The sequence below is a fragment of the Trichogramma pretiosum genome, unplaced genomic scaffold (assembly GCF_000599845.2).
Source record: "Trichogramma pretiosum strain Unisexual culture from Peru unplaced genomic scaffold, Tpre_2.0 scaffold3, whole genome shotgun sequence".
Lineage (NCBI taxonomy): Eukaryota > Metazoa > Arthropoda > Insecta > Hymenoptera > Trichogrammatidae > Trichogramma > Trichogramma pretiosum.
The window spans coordinates 1,453,397-1,472,010 of NW_019641698.1; positions in this window are offsets into that span (position 1 = coordinate 1,453,397).

Sequence of the window (18,614 nt, forward strand, 5' to 3'; positions counted from 1 at the left end):
GTATGCCTTACTCGAGTACACGCTGTAAAGCTCTGCGCCGTGCTCTCATGCGAACCTTGCACGCATACAGCGTCGCGAACGACTCGTCTCTGTAACGCCGTGCGGTTTTCGCTCTTTTCAATTTGCTCCTCCGGCGCTTGATTTTTCTCCATTATACATTCTCGTATGCCAAGCGTGCGCACATGCGACGCCACTGTACGATCGCTGAGAGCTCGCAAAAATAATTTTTATAACGAAACAAATTGATGCGATCTACATTTCGCACCCATTTGTTAGGGAAGAGTGCGAGGAACTTTTTGCGTTTACGCGCTCTATTATGGAAGCAAGAGAGCGACAACGGCGTCCGCCACTTTGGTCGACAAATGTCGTTGCGTCGTTCACGCCGTAGATATATATAAACCCCAAGCTATATACCTATGGATATTACGTTACGGGCTTGCAGCACGGCGCGCGCGGTCGCCTCGAGTACGAGGGAGGGAGGTAGCGGCGGAGTAGCTAGAGCTAGCTTGAGTTGCACCAACGCCAATGTACCGCATGCAGGCTAACTTTTCGCTTCGAAAATTAGTTTTCAAGCATCTTGTTGGACAAATTTCTTCCAGCTGATTATTTATAACACTTATATATTCGCCCGCGCGTCGAGAGGGAAAGCGGTTGTCCCTCGTTACTTCGTAAAACGTGATTTACAGCGTCGCTACCGCGTCAGGTAAAACCTGAATTAATCATTTATAATTAAATGCAAATTTCATCGCTAGCGAGTATTTTTCTTTGGCATGGCTCGTTCCCGTGTACATACACTGATATACGGTTCTGACAGAAAAGTTATATACACACACACACGTGCGCGCACGAACGAGCTGGAAGCAAATTTTTTTTATCAATTGCACCAAATATATTATATACTTCGAGTCCGTGCAGCGGTGATGCTTTTTGCTTCATCTTTTCACGCTCGGTATTAGCTATGTATGGAGCTATTTAAAGAATATAGAAGCTGATACATCGTGCAGAATAGCCCGAACGATAATAAAGAGCTACTACGAGGCAATGTACTGCAATAGTCCCCCCTCTGACGCCACCAGACTATACGGCACAGAGAGAGTCTGGATAAAAGTGCGCTGCGTCTGCATGTATGCGCATACACACGTGCCAGGGCGGGGGAGCTTGAGTGGCCGAGAGCGAACGTAAGTGGTTGGCTCCGGTCCAGGTCTGCCTTAACCCTTTTACAATTTTTTTTTGCTCTCCCTCGAAACCGACAATCGGATTTTTCTCTCTTTCTCTCTCTTCTGCCTCCTCCTGTACGGTGTAAAGGCAATGATGCCCTCCCGACTGGCGTACGATTACGGGTTGTTTATGCTGCAGGTAACTTGTTAAAACAAACCGGCTCACCTGCATCGCCGCGTCGTCTTTTCTCCAACGTTCCTAAATAAGTGAATGGATTTTCAGCACGAAAAATAAAAGAGGGGGAAAAAATGTTGCACCATTTAGCTTCACGTCGCTGATCAGACGTATATATAATTGAAACGCTCGATAACGAGCTTCGAATCTTTGAAATGAGACCTAAGCTGTACGTTTGAAAACTATTGTTCCGTAAAAAAGTCTTTTTTCTCAATCGGAGCGCGCAAGGGGCAATGAAAGTAGCGACTTATACCCAGCGAGAAGCTATCGAGTGAAAAAGTGCTTAGTTTCTTGTAAATCAGCGCCCGAAGTAATCACTGATTTTCAATAGTTCTTCGTGAATTTTAACCTACGAGAATTTTTTTACACCGATGAAAATGATCTTAGTTTCAGATTCTCGAGCTAATTTTTTTATGAGGCGATGAAAATATAACTACATGGACGAAGCTGCGAATATTTAACTTTCAATGAGTCGAACGATCGATATTCGATCTTATTTATTCAAAATCGTTGAAGCTTGATTTCAAAATTGGACCTATCAAGTTGGAACAGCTGCGCGAACCCGGATACATATATATTCTTTAAAAATGTCATGCATCGGCATAATGCGATTTAACATATTTTCGATTTGCCGAAGAGCAGCAGCTGCAGCGGAGAAGTAGCTGTTTCGGTTATCGATGAATCAGTGAACTTTTATATCCGTTGAGATTGATACGTTTGGTTTAGTTCATATTTTTTATCAATATCTATTCCGAAAAGCAAATTAAGCTCCTAGACTTCTGTCATCCCGTGGTTAAATTTAGTAAAGGCATTTTATTAACTGAATTTTAATGCTATAGATAATTGAAAGAAATTTTACCTAAAAACTAAGCCAAATGCAATGAATAAAAATTTGATTGCTTTATAATTTCAAATAAAGATTTAATTAGAAATAATTTAGAACATTCTATTCTTTTATAATTCATATACTTGCATATCTTTTCATTTAAGTTGATAGATTCAAAAAATTAGTGGTTGAAAAATAATTAACTTAATTAATTAACTAATTTATCACGCGTTGCAGAACAAATCATTTTATCTAAAAGAAGCTATCAATCTTATTAAAGTATTACATTTTCATGAATTCAATTACAAGTTCATTACAGTTTATTTATTTCTGAATTAAAACTTTGCCATGTTATGAAATAGAACTTTAGTGACGTATAACGAGTAAATGTGTTAAAACATGCATAATTACTGATGTCTTAATCGATGTCTTTTTAACCTACAAGAAAACAAGGTTTAATTAGTGTCAGAAGTAAAATTGAAAAACGATAATGCAAAAATGATACGCTCAAAGGGGTTGGCGCTAGAAATATTTTCCTGTTTCGTGTATATAGCCGTACACGTAATATAAATACAAATATATATCTATATTATATAAATACATATATGGACGTGCGCTACCGAGTTTTATATTTGAATATATATGAATAAATATGAATACATATGAGTCACTTTAAGGTCCAAGTACGCGTGGACGACGACTTGCCTCGTGGGTATAGCGCCTCCCCACTGCATGTATATGTATACGATCTCGCAAGTACCTCAAATACGTATACGTATCGCACGAGAGCTCGCAGCTACCTAGGCTACGCGTTCCTTATTCGCGTCTGATGTGCATTGTGTAGGTGGTATGCCGCATGCACGATACTCGTAGCTAACTGCTGCAGAGAAGAGAAACTTTTCTTTCTCTTTTTTGCGTTTATTTAATTATATTTCATACTGCATGTGCGCAATGGATGGATGTATGTGTGTGTGTGTGCGCTGACCCTATACACGAACGTGCACTTATACACGGTGGCTAGTCTAATATATTTTTCCGCGTCTCCTCGGTAAACTTGGTCAAAATATTATCTTTATGCAAATCCGGGTTTCATTCTTCTTTCCTCTGTAACGCCGCCGAGTCGAGCAAGTCTTTTAATTAGCCAACGTTTGAATCTATCTTGTAGACTCTTTTTTTGTGGTCGTATTTTGAATTGCTCTTGTCATAAAATCAGCATTAAAATTGAAGTTCGAGTTTTTCCAAGCAAAACAGATTAATTAAAGAAACTGATCACAATTTCAGACCTTTGAATATAGTTACATTTTTTATTTTACCATGCATACAATTATAAGAATAATGTTCAAAACTACCTGGTCTATCATTATTAGATCAAAATATATGAGCCGATATTTAAATATTTCAAGGTATTAACTATACTTTGATAATTGATTAGCTAATTGTTTAGAAACTGCAATCTTCCTCCGAATAATGTTTTATCAGTAATAACTAATAATATCAATAATTTCAATCGATGTGCGGCTTTGCAATTATCAAAGGTATATTGTTTATATTATATTAATTACGTCCCCGCAGTCGAGTTGACCGCTGCGAACAAAAAAAAAATCCTTTAAGCTCCGCAAAAGTTGGCGTTGGCAAATAAAAAGGGTTTGTGTGCATACCTGCGCCAAGTTCAAATGTAGGTATAAGCGAGCGCGAGCGACGATGTGGCCTTACGCTGCTCGCCGCACACGATCCGTAATGAAACCATTATTAATTACCCGCGCTTCTAGCACTTATGCCACCGCAAATGCTAATTTATTATCCTTTGGCATTTTCAATTTCTTTCGAGCTGTGTGGTACGAAACAGGAAAAAAAAAGATAAATAAACGTGAGCGCACCGCGGACTAGCGCCAATTTAAAAATTGAATTTGTCCCGAGAAGAATAAATAACGACGCCACTGAGTAAATATTCCAAAATCCATTTGGGATTATAAAGGAGGTGATTTTTCGTTGCTACTGCTGCCGCCTCTGTTGTTGTTAAGCTCAGCCCGTGGGATTGACGCTTCGGCTCATGTACGAACACATGCCAATACTATTGTGCCCGCTGATGAACGCGCCGTGACATGATCCGCACTCACGCTCGCGTCAAGTTTACCGCGTATGTGCAGTGCATTGAAACAGGCGGGCTTACCGAGCTTTTATATTATGTATCTATACAGACATGCTCGTGTGCTATGTGTCCGAGTTACTGCGTGAGTTTGCACAAAAAAAACGAAGATGCAGAAAATACGCCTGCACCTTATGATTCCTGTTATTTCTCCGTTGATGAATGAAATAACCACATAACGGAATTATAACAACAAAAATGAACCGAATGAGCGCTATGTATTCGTGTGAGCTAATTAATAAGCAATTAGATCAGGAAAATTAAAATTTCCGCTTCGTGTGGAGTACTCTCGTACTTGTTCATACTAAAGCGATCAAGTCAAGGTGGAACGTGTTGTAAATCATGTTCATCGCGTGTATTCTATACAGAGATTTCTATTTGTAAGTTTACGTTGAAATACTGTACACGTTTGCACTAAAAACCCACTGGAATCTTTTGGACGATCTCATTAAAACTGAATGACACATGTCACACGGCTTTATTATAACTGTTTAATTAGATACACTCTGATGCAAATTGATATACATCGGTTTAAAGCGTATTTGCGTTAGAGAGCGCAAAAATGCACCCCTCGCATATATCGATTCGCGTATTTCCGAGGTATTAACCGATTCGGCGTTAAAGTCAAAAATTACTCGTGTCGCCTCGCTGAAACACAGCAAGGATCAAATATCATTAAATAAACAAATAAAATAAAGGATGCATGATGATGATGTAAAAAAATGTCCGAAAGAAATTAAACGTTGGTAAATAGAATTTTTTTCGCTTGATTACTTGAGCACGAGTTATCTATTATTCGTCAGAATCTATAAACGCGTCGCTGCATTTATACAAACTTTTGCCCGGAATGTGAAATATATAAAACGAGCTTCTCGCATACTTTTATAATTATTTGCCTCTTTAATTAGCGCTGACGTTCGAACGTGCAATATTGCCATGGATGGAGCTCTTTTATTTTTATTAATCGATTGCATTTAGCACTTTTGCACACGAGCAGAAAACTGAAATTCGTATAAATACATTTGAAAAAAAAGAGGGTAAAGATTGGATATACATTCATTTGAATGTAAACGAGATTCGGCGCGATGAAAAAAGTGAAACTGCCACTGTGTGCGCACAGGCACGGGGAGGCAGCAATAGAGCCGTGCCTGATGTTTACGCCCTTGTGGTTCTCAGTGTTTAACGCCAATTTCCGTGTACAGGTTTAAAAAGTGTAAAATTTCACATATATACATGAGGCCATTCACCGGGAATTCGTTTGATATTTATTTACTCTCTTGATGCCGCGTAGACGTGCACACGCATAAATCGAGGAGTTTATATACACGCTCACGCGTGTGTACGAGTTTGAAATAGATTTTATTCTAAGCACGTTATCTAGGCGTTTGACTGAAAGCTTGCGGCTGTTATGTTACGGTCATAGCAATAGAAAGAGAATATCATCGGGGAAATAGTGTTTTTACTTTACATTAATGATTCATCTTAATGATTTCGTGTTATCCGATATTATACATTCATGCAAGTTGTGTGCATTATAAATGAAATATCGTATTGTATTACTCTCTCGCCCGTATAGCTTTGTGCCTTTATGATGGAAACAGATACGTTTATTTTTTTACGTCCCATCGACGTTTTCAACGAAAAAGTTTTATTAAAATGTTATTGCATATCGAGAAATAACATATATACTGTATAATTAAATTTTTGTTATAAATGAATTAGAGTTTGCATTTTTGATATCAAAATAACGCAAAAACAAAAATCGCGCGGACCCAACGTGAGTTGAAAATTTAAATACGATTTTTTTTCTCGAACAAATAATATACAATCTCGCTTGAAAGTGATATAAATTGAGTTGTAGAATAAAACCTAAAAAAATGCAAAAAATGTCAAAGTCGCGCAAAGCAATCAATTTCATCTGTCTTTCGATCGACCCCGTTTTTCTCCACCTCTCTTTCTCTTTTCTTCTCGTCCTTGCATGCATAATAGCCTCAAGAGTTACTGAAATAATAATAGGAAAATGGAGAAATAAAAAGAAAACACGAGACTACAGCGGCAATCCGCACACGCGAGGAGAAAGCGCGAATGAAAGAGTAGGTAAAGTGGCTGGTTGCTTGATGGAAAAGCATAAATCACATCTTCGTTGACCCACCCGCAGAGCGAGCTTTCGCGCACTCTCGCCGGCGAACACGGCAGTTTGGCTTTTCTCCCTTGGGAGTCTAAGTGGTGACTATTTTTTCCCTTTTTTTCATTTTACTCTTTTTTATAATAACATCTGTAAGGTGTTAGTGCATCTACTTGCTTGATATATATTGTTGTAAAAATACGTTTTCACAGTCAGTATATCATGCGCAGTACATAATGTATTTTGTAACGCGAGCTCCTCGAGTCGAGGTACGCCATGCGTCGCGAAGCTTTTAATCTAGTCATATGCACTTTTCTTCGTTTCAGCTTTCACGATTCGTTCTTTCTCGTCGTGCACGCATTTCACATGCAATATAATATTTGTTCAAATTCTCAACGTCAAAAAGGTTGATCTATTGTTGAACGGGGCAAGAACGCATAAAGATGTTTTTTCTTTCACGAGCTCTATTTCACGGGAACTATCGAGGCGGCAACGCTCGGCTATTTCAGAAGCTCTCGGCAGACGTAAGGACGCGCGCACATTTCAAGATCCCTGCAGCAGCTGTACCCGCACACAATGCGTGTATATGTGTGCGTATATACCAGCTCCTTTATCTTCACATCTCTATCCGCTTTTCGCACCTATCCTCGCGGGAAATCTGCATGAATGGCCGCAATCAGAATTGCATTTCTCTCTCATCGCCTGGCGTATACGGTGCTAGCTGTGTGTATGTATGTGCACGCGCGCGCCTGCACGTAAGAACGTCGCGCGACGGATTCCGTTCGATTTTCATGCGTATATATACGAATGTGTACCTAAGCTCTATCGGTCTCTATCCTTGCTTCTCTTTTTCTTTTTTACCTTCGGCACTTCTATTACACGCGCTCACGTGCGACTTACGCCGCGCATAAGCTTATGGCTACATGAAGTATGCCATTGAAAAGAGATTATCGTACGAGTACAAATTGCTCACTTGAATTTTTTTACCCGTTTAACCTATACGGGTCGGAGAAGGACGAGAGATTTTCTAAGGAAAAAAAAACACGTCAGTGACAATCAGCGAAAAAGCTTTTGTGTGTTCTTTTATTGGAATAATTTTCAAAAATTATAGGACGAGTTGGATATTCAAGAAAAATATAGGATGGATTAAACCGCTTTTTCATCAATCTTAGACCAACTTGAATGAAAATTAAATGAATGAGTCTGGGATAAGTAGAGTAGACGGGCTCTCAGTTACTCGAGTTGCATAATTTAAAAACCGAAAGATTTAGGAAAGTAAATGATCGCGGTATTTCTTATTGATAGCTGTTTATTAAAATTTTACTTTTTATTTCCTCCTGATGAAACTTTTCTTCATGCACCAATTAATCATCTTTCGTATCAGCTAGTAGGCGCGCAAATGTTTCAATTTGTAGAAGAGCTCGCAAATAAAACCAAGCGTAAACAGTGAAAAAAAGCGAGTTGCAGAAAGATAGTTAGACGGAGAGAAGAAGCTGTATATATAATCCTCTGGAGCATTATGGTTTAAAAAAAATTCATTATAAATCAAAGGTGTACTAAGTACTATGTATTACAAGTCAGAAATATTTAAGCTCGACCCGCTACACCCTAAAGTTTTAATATTTTCAAAAGCTAGCCCATAGTATATAGCTCATTCAATTTAATGTGCGGCGAATAGCTGAAAGAGAGAGAAAAAAATCTGCAAGATGGAGGCTGTATTCCTTCGGCGTAAAGAAGATTGCAGATTGTTATATACATATATAAAGCAGCGGTAATTAAAACGAACCAGCGACGCATGACGTCGGCAGCTGCACCATTAATGCAGGTTCGGGTGCAACCGATGGTTTACACATATATACACAAGTATAAAGTGCACACAAACATTGTAGTAAAGCAGCAGCAGTTGCAGAAAGCAAATCCATATAAAATTTACGTGGAACTTGTACACATATATCTCGCAAATAAAATGGTATTTCCTCGGGTAAAATGAAGATAACGATGCGGCTCTATTACAAAAACAGCGCAACGTCGTCGCCGTCGGTGGCACTATATCAATACACACCAGGTGTATATGAAACAAGGGCGCACAGTGAGAGGGGAAAGAAAGTGAGAGAGAGAGAAAAAAGATTACAGTGGAGAGGCTATTCTCATCAAGTTGTAATTTTTTTTTCTTCATCTCGCGGGCTCGTGCGATACGGCGGCTCACATTGTACGAAAATCGTTTTCACTCAACTGAAGCAGAATCGACAATCTGTTTTTATCGCTGCGCATTCTTTTATAAATGTTAAGCTCTCTCTCTCGTCAAGCGCGTGTTGCTGCCGAGAGCTTAATATTCGTTATAATTTCATAGACTTTTTTGCAAGTTTCATCGAATTACATAGATATTCGAATAGGATGAAAAACAAATTAAGTAGACGCGCGCATATTTTACAAAATACCGTAGCACGCTCGCGCGCGTTTGTTTAGATTTTCACTCATAGCACGTGAAAATAATAAACGCGCTCCATGGTATGTTTATATACGACGACAGCAATTTATAAATTGCCCGAGATAAGAGGGTGTAAGTACGTGGAGTATTACATACTTTTCTCTCTCTCTCTCTCTCTCTCTCTCTCTCTCTCTCTCTCTCTCTCTCTCGTGCATATACATATTTTCCATGCGCCCTCAGTGGCTCCCCAACGCAAGCTAATACGCCGGGGTTAGTACGTGTTCCTGCATTATAAGCTCGACTCTGTACAAAGAAAACTTGACTTGGCGAGTACATAGTCAAGTCCATCTCCTGAAATAATATACTTGTCAAACAATATCTTATGAGCAGCAGTAGTTGCAGCAGAAGCAGCAGTAGCAGCGTCAGTATCCGTTAAATAATCGAGAGCTCGGAGTCGTGCACGCACCTTATTAGAACATCGAGAAGTCCAACGGGGCCTTCGTTCGATCATAAATCGTGTAATAACAAGACTCGGAGAGAGCTCTATAGCATAGAGCTTGTTCCCCGCGCGAGAGCTCGTATAGTGCACCGCCGCACGTATTTGTCTAAATGTAGGCGTACAGACATATAACTCAATGGCAGAATATCGTAGGTCTGTGCACCCGTTTACACGGCATATGTACTAGAGAGTGTGTGTGTGGGCGCAAAGGGAGGGGAAGAGAGACAGGAGAATATTCATGTTTATATACATATATGCTTAATAAGCTTAACTCGATGTCTATACCTAACTGTACATTTCCATTTTGAATTATTGTTTATTTTGCTAATGTGTGCAATTAACAAAAGCTGAGATTTGTTATAGTATTGTAATACATACCATCGAGTGTTGAGTAACGGAATCAAAGTTGTTCATTATGTGTCGTAAAAAAAACTCGATGAGCGCATTGTTTTTTTTCTCCTGCTTCTAGTTCAATCGACCAAGTTTCAAGTACATGCGTCATAAATTTCATCCACAATCAAACCAATTTAAGTTTCGTACTTTCAAAAATGTTCCATTGAACTTTCATACTTCTGCAGTGCGCGCAACTGCCGAGAGAGAGCCGCTTGCGCTTCTTATACGACTTAATGCTACAATGACTTCTCTTCTATACGTGTAACCTACATAAAGTATCTTGCCAAATGCCAAGCAAATCCACGTGAATCTATTCGAGACGATGCGTAAGCATCATCGATGAAAATCTCTCTACGTGAACTAATGCTACAAGCGAAATTCATTGTACCGCAAAAAGTTCAGGGACTATTTCACGCAGTTAGTAATATCGATCTTGCCAAACTTGCAGAATTCATCTCTCAATCAGCTCTATTTATATGCGATTTGTATGCAGCAGCAGTCAATTGAGCGCTCCTCGTGAGCAGGATTACATGGTTTTCACCGTATTATTGGTTCTCGAAAACAATAGTTGTAACCGGCTCGAGAAGGTGGTGGCGTGAAGTAAAAAAACAATAAAGTCACGTGAAATAGAACCCACAGAAATTGAATCACTGCAAGAGTGTGTATTTTCTTTCTCAACGGCATTATATGAAAAGTTTTCTAATATCGACAAGTTTATATAAAGTATACTAAAATTTTGTGCTCGATGTTCAACACAACGAGTGTACACATTTTGAAAGAAACTACACATACATTGGCAACATTCAATATGTATAAATTTCATGCAATATTTCATAAATTTCATTTATGTCACTTGAAATTTAATTAAAATTTTATTGATTTTTTAAATTGATGTTGATTTCGAACTATATGCAGGGTGTTTAGTTTTAAATGTATTTAAAATCTTGCTAATAACGGTTCTATTATTAAAATACATATGTAAGAAATTCGCATTCTATTAACTACAACTTTACGAATTGAAGATTGCATTAGTGAATCTTATTCAATCAAATTTATATTTTAACTTTTATTACCTCGAACTTTAAAAGTGCATTTCTTATATTTATGATTGATTTTCAAATAGAATAAAGGGTAAGTTAATTTGAAATTTATTAAATTTTGATCATTCAGATGACAAGAATCTGTGATTGAATATTTAAAAAAATTGTGAACTCATAAACGCAGAAAAATAGTCTAAAAAACTTTTCTAGAAAAGGGGAATTGATTTTAAAACTGTTAAATCAATTAAATCATAATAGTTATTTAGTGCATAAATAACAAGCATGATATTTCACAAAATACCAGAAATTTTACCGCACACCAGTGTCCAAAAATGCTTTTTGCGCACTAAAAAGTGTGCGCAAAAACGCATTTTTTGCTATACTATTGCATAATAGTTATTTATGGCACGCTAACCTAAAAATCGCAACTTCGCCGCTACTTTTAGGCTTTTGTACCATAAAATATTGTATGCAACTGATACGGATATGCTTTTCCAACGAAACTCGTTACAGCCCTCGCCTTCGGCTCGTGCTGCAACCCCTCGTTTCGCTGAAAAAGTATATCCGTACCCGTTGCATAAAGTACTATTATGTAACAAGTGCCCAAAAGGCGTTTCTCAAAAGGAGTATGCGGAAAAAGACACGAGTGGCGGCTATGCCGGCACTTATGTATCGACAACATACATCATTATCAACCATGATTAATTTTTGGTCAATACCCTATGTAAAAGAATTATTAAATGATATAATAACTTCTTCCGTAAACATTAAAGCATAATGTATGCAAGGACTTAAGGGGGGGGGGGGGGGNGGGGGGGTATGGTCCTGACCTCGAAAAATTTTGATTTTTTTTTTTTATTGTTTTATTTGATTGTTTATACTTTCAAGAGTATTCTGTGAAAATTTCCTGCTTAAAGGATTTATAAAGAACTGTGCAAATTTTCAAAAGGATCGGTTGAATACTTTTTGAGTAACGTTTCTCACCGATTCGAAAAATCTTGACGTATAATGTTGTATCTTTGATGCAACGATTGCGATTCCTCGAAATGACATTTTTCAAATCGGTGAGAAACGTTACTCAAAAAGTATTCAACCGATCCTTTTGAAAATTTGCACAGTTCTTTATAAATCCTTTGAGCAGGTACTGACGTCGAGATATTTCGATTTTTCCGAAAATTTTTTTGTTTATAACAACTTTTCCGAAAAAAAGGTCGATTTTTCATGTCTGGACGCCATTTTAACGTTTTTTTCAACTTCAAAATTCGAAAAATCACTATAATTGAAGAAACTCAACGTCAGTACCTGCTAAAACTCATAAACTAATGAGGTAATTTTGCATTTTTCGTTTCAGATGATTCTGTGAAAAGTTACGTTCCTCACCAGAATTTTCACGACTTTTCCGTAGATTTGCTCTCAAAGGTCCAAAAATGAAAATTTTTTTATGAAATTTTCACAAAATACTCTTGAAGTCATGTGCTTTCACATGTACATTGTAGAAATAATTTTTTTTTTTTTACTAGTAAAAAAAAAATTGAAAAAATTAAAAAAAATCGATAAATCAGCACCATACCCCCCNCCCCCCCCCCCCCCCCCCCCTTAATTTAAAAATTTGTTTTTAGTGTTATATTAATCTTGCGTTGTAAAGATTCTAATTACTTCGAATTTATTCAATATCGTGCCATGAGTATTTTGATTGAATTTAAAACGCTAATTTTATTGTGAAAAGTTAGATAAACTACTGATAAGTAAAGGTCTGAAAAAAAATTTACTTTCAAAACTTCTACGTCTGGTTAGTTAACTACTCACTAATTTAGAAATGATCGTCCAACGACCTCTCATGCCATGGTCTCATAATATTTTCTTTACAAGTTAAAATTGAACCTACAAAATAACAAAAGCATAAATTATGTTTTGTGCTTTTCGATGTTATCCTTTTTACTCTTTGGGAAATTGGAAACTGTGTATACGGTATAGGTTTGTTCAGGAGCGTACTCTGTACTTGTATTGTTACAAACAGATGTCAAGTACATTTAAAAAAATGGTACTCGCTCGTTTTACATTCGGTGAGACTCTATATTCAATGGAGTAAAAATTACTAGTGCACAAGTGTTTCCTTTTGCGTGCATGCTACAAAAAATATAGTAGAGAATGAAAAAACAAAAAAAAATATAAAATATGAAAATTCAGCATTTTGCGTACGCGAAGAAACTCAAGCAAAAGTTTGATAATAAAACAAAAATTCGAAGAAAAGTGGCTCATTTCTTCAAACTGTGGGTGCGTGTTTATTTTTCAGGACGAACTGCGAGAGTAAGGGGTCGATAAATAATAAAAGTGAAATATAATAATATACGTTCACGCAGGCATAGCAACAGCCAGAAAGAAGACTAGAGGAGAGAAAGAGGAGGGGAAAATACAAAAGATATCCCTTCATGCCGCGTTAGAGAAATAGAGAAGTAGGTCAGAGAAATAGAGGGTGAGAGAGAAAGAGAGAAAGGGTGAGAGAGAGAGAGAGAGAGAGAGAGAGAGAGAGAGAGAGAGAGAGAAACGCGCTTGAGAGGGCGAATTTCAGTCCATTCTTTAGACTGAGCCGTCGTAAAAAACACACATACCCGAGTGGTAAATGAGTGCACACGCCAAAATTCTGGATTAGACGCCCGCTTGAACTAAATCAGAAAAAAAATTTCTCTCCATGCCCTTTTGCTATGATTTCCCGCAAAACTAAGGAACACTTGCAGAGATTGTATGCAGGCCCAAGCGAAAGTTTAAAATAAACACGACGAGGTTTAATCTTGTTAGTTTTACTATCATGCGCCCTTCGATTTTACACGTCAAAAAATTGTTGATTCAAAACGAAGGTTGCGCACTTGCCTCTCGAGAATGAGATGAAGCGAAAACCTTTCGCTTTTTTTCTGACCAAAAGATAAAAAAAAAGGGGGAGAAATACTCGCTGGAACGTGCAAAATTCGAGAATACGCTTGATACAGTGCACAAGAGCGAAGCCATCTGCCCGTTCAAGTCAAATTCATCGGCATAATTGAAGTACCTCGCGCGCTCGCGTTCTGTTCGTAAATACAGACTAATTTACTATGGATAGTTACATAAATAAAAACAATAGGATGTCCTACTGACTGCGTCTGCTGCTCCCCTTAACAATGGCTCGTTTATATCTTATATTATATTTATAGCTTCGAGCTAGTAAAGCGGAAAAATGATGATACAACTGAAACTTTTATAAAGCGTGAGACGATTTTTAAAACACACATCTTTCGCCAATTAGCCAACAAATCAAGCTTCGCAAGCAGCGGCGGCGGCAGCAGCAGTAACAGCAGCTCTTGATTGCGCAAATTCTCCGCGATATCAAATTACGATGTACCAATGTACAAGTTGCCGAGGATAATATAATGAACGCTCAGCTCTCGACAAGTTTACCTTTTTCAAGCCTAGTCGTACTGCGGCACTTGCATAAGCTCACTACCTATCTTTCTCTCTCTCTCTCTCTCTGATTTCCGTTCCGACGAATCAAGACGCGAATGTTAAATGCTCATTTAATTAATTAACATCGGCAAGGCACCATATTTTGTGTCCGTGAGCAGATCGTTAGAGGAATTTTGCACAATCGTAATCAATTTCGAGGCAAAACTTACCGAGTGCCTTCAGTAAGTTGATATATCTTTGATAAGATATATCGATTAACGCTTCGCTCAGTACGACGAATTGATGAAAGAAGAGTGACGCGCCGGATAATTTTGACTTTGCGAATTCATATTACGAAAATCTCATTATAAAATTAAGTTCAAAGAATTTTCTGACGTTTTAATAACATTGAGACAATTGCTGTACTTGGGTACGTGCGCTCCTAAGGCGAGATTTTTTTTCGCGCATAATTCGTTTCATGATACTTCATAATCCCTTTGGCTCGCTCAACTTCCTTTTTTGTTTTTTGCAAAACAGGTTTTGCAGACGAGAGATGCTACTCTTTCTCTTTCGGGCAAAACACTGGCCTTTGTATGCGTCTGCCAGCCTTTTCTTCATTATTTCCTCATCTGTTTCTAGCTGCTCTTTTACACTTCTTCTCCGCGCTGCTTGCGCACGCTATTTATTCTTCTTCTTCTTCTGTTACCTACTTCTGCTTTCTCGCGTGGTTTTTGCCTCATTTTGACTTTTCATCTTCCGACTCGTGTGTGCGTGCGCGCGAGTCTCTTCCCCCGGCTCTTTATTTTCCGTTTTCACTCTGCGCACTTTTCTTACTGTGAAATTCTCTTCCCCGGAGTTGGTGCACACCGGTAGTTGGGAAAATTTCATTTAACCAACTGTTTAGTTGCTCTCAGTCCCTCTTGAATTTTTCTTGCCTCAAAACTTCAACGACCGACTAAATGACACTTTTCGCGTGCAGGTCTCTCACCTCTGCGCGATCCCTCTCTCATTTTCTCTCTCTCTCTCTCTCTCTCCCTCGTTTACATCTAAGAAATTCCAAAAAGTCCGCGTGGATGGATCGTCGTCGCGTGCAGAGTAGCGCTCTGCACTCATCAACCGTCAAGTGAATGTGACGTGTGCATACACACGAGCGGGGGCATGTGCCAGGTTCAACTGCTAGAGACCAAGACTCAAGAGTGCAAAAGGATAATGAAAGAAGAAGGAGAGAGAGAAAGAGAGAGAGCGAGGAAGCAAGAAAGAGATAGATAGAGAGAGAGAGCCTTGAGGGCTTGTGTCGTAAACGCGAAGAACTCGCCGAGTGCACTCGACGATGCGGCTGCAAGAATCTCTTTCTCCCCTTCAGTAGTTTTTTTTTCATCTACTTCTCTCCCTCGTTGTATACTTGGGCACTCGCAATGTGTATATAAGGGTGTACACGGCGAGCCTTGCAGCGCATTTAATTGATTCGCGTGGAAAAAAACAGAGTCTATACGTATCGCCACAACCGAGTCGTTCAAATGGCGACTTTGAATTTACGATCGAATTAAATCGCGTGGACCGTATACGTCTTCTTCTCTTTCTCTTCTTCATCTCCTCGCTCCTCTCCCTCGCGCTCTCTCTCCGGGGAGACTTATTTCACTATGTCAAGGGGTCGCGCTCGTCGTGCTGCACTCCTCCCGTCCCGCCAATGAGGAAGTGGAGGAAAAAAAAGAGCCAGCGCACCGAATGAATACTAGACTGCTAGAGGTGTTCGTTGAGTCGTGAGTATTTTTAACGAGCGTACAAGTATATATACACGCTAAAATACATCAAACGAGCTGGTGAATTTACGGAAGAAGATTCGTTTGAAGGAATCACGAATAAAGCGGGGCCAGAAACAGAGAAAGAAAGCGCGCGCGCAGAAAGAAAGAAAGGAGAGAAAGAAAAAACAAACATCTAGCGACAGAGAGAAAGGAAGAGAGAAAAGAATACGATGACCTCGATGATAAAGCGGAACGCGCTTGCATGTATACGTGTGTGTGTGTGTGTGTGTATATGAAGCAGCGCGAGCAGGGGAGAAAGAAAGATATGGACGGGAAATTCGCGTGTATATTTCTTTCTCGGGGAATAAATTTTCCTCTCTCCTACTTTTTAACTCGCTCTATATTATTGTGAATATAGTTCAACTATCCCATTCAGCGCCGCGAGTCCTCGCCTGAGTTTTCGGCTATGCAGGTTTACACGCGTAGTAAATATTCATTACGGCGCTTTCGTGTTTTGGTTTTGTCGTACGTGTCAGGAGAGCGAGAGGAAAAGAGAGAGAAAGAATGAACGCGCTTAAAGTTCTTATGTATACGTTTGTTTGTACAAGTTATTGTTTACTATAAGTACATGGTTGACTAAATTTGATCGTTTCGTCGATACACAGCGCGCCTCGAGTCCATCTATTTTTTCCTCACATGTGGGATCCTTCGACTGTATAACGTATCGTCTATCCAAACGAAATAGAAATTTTATGCGAATGTTGAGCTGATGTGATTTATAATGATTCTTGAGAGGAGTTATTCATTACCAACGAAAATAAATTGAAATTTGCTGAATACGCAAAAACCGGTCAGAAAAAAGTTTGGAGGGGAAAATTTTTCAAGGCCTTTTTGATTGAATTTAACTTCCAAGAAATCATATCCGATATTGTAATAGATGTTGTAAACAAATAAGCGAGAGAATCGCAAAATTACCGTAGTAAGTGTAGACTGTGTTAATATCTTGAAAAGCTAATTAAACTGTCAGTTTCAACTAGCGAGTTTAAAAATTGCAAGTGCGCCTTGATCGTTGCTAACGTTACTTATTTTAATTGAATTTTGCACACTCTCGCCGACCGCAAAATGCAATTCGAAAAACCATCGCTCCATGTAACAGATTAAAAGTTGCGCGTCGCAAATCAATGTGCTTTAGAATATACCAGCTCTATTTGTATCGACGAAAAGCTACGAACTCGGATCGTGACGAAAACTCACGTTTGTTTTCATTATAAACATTCGATCAAAAAGTATACTTCACGTTTACGAAAGCAAATAGCCGTTACAGTACGAGAAGACTTTTGGCGCTGCCCTCCCATTCGCGTATGGAATGTACGAGGTTCATACAGCCGTACTGTATCCACGACGTATGGCTAAGTTTGCATAAAGTTCAAGGCGTGAGTCGTTGTGTGCTGTGCATGAAAACGGAATCTCAGCAAGCAGTAGGTGGTATATATGCGGCCTTTTACACACATACGTACACATTGCAATGTGGGATGTACTGCGCACACTATCGTTCGTGCACATATATAGCACGTACGATATATGTACGTATCCACGTGAGAAAGGGCGAATAACGCGTGCGTTATACATACATATAGAGTCGCCGCCTGCGAGCTATCTCACTCGCCTCTTCTACATGTCTACAGGTCTACATGTATGTGAGTACGTGTGCAGCTAAGGGGGCTGCTGTTTGGGATTATCGAGGAAACCCCCGTAGGGAGCGCTAGCAAGAAGACGAAGAACCCAAGGGAGAAAGCAGCGCCAGCGATGGTAGAGTCTAGCTGGCTGCGCGCTTACCATTGCAACTGCGCTGCAGCGTGCCCATCCAGCAGCGCGCAGCACACTCGCACACATACACACACCCACTGCTACCCCATGAAGTGAAAGGAGGTCGAAGTGTGCTGCTGCTGCTGCAGTCCAATTCATTCGTGAATCTACGTGTGTGGGTTGGGTACGTGTATATATACGTGACTCGAAGCCGATCGATGTATCGAGAGCGGCGTTTGTGTACTCTCTGTGTGCGAGAGGCAAGCGCGTACAGCAGCTTACCGAAAAGCCGTGCGAAAGTTAGGCTACTCTTTCTCTTTCTCTCTCTCTCTCTCTCTCTCTCTCTCTCACACTCTGGCTTTGCTCGCGAACCGCGCGCAAAGGGTAACTGCACCCACACCCTCTCTCGGCTATGCTGCTGCGCCGTTGCATGCGGGCGCCACGACGTCCGGCGTCACGATGTCCCGCGTGCAATGTCGACTTTTGTACTTATACGTATAGACACACATTGTAGCTGCAGATTCTCTCTTCTTGCACGCGCGCCCGCGCGCTGGCACCGAAATTCCTGCCGCGCCTTTGCCGTCGCAGCCTGCACCTTACGTCGACAATTATTTAACGGTAGCTGCGAAGATATACATTCTATGTGCTCCTTTGAAAATCTTCGCCATGTCATATGAGTATAATATTTACGACGTTTTTTTTTTGTAATAATCAAAGTGACAATAATCTTCGGCAAAATTTTAAGTACGCGATAATGAAAATTCATTACACGCGAGAATTTCATAAAGTTTCTACCGGTTATG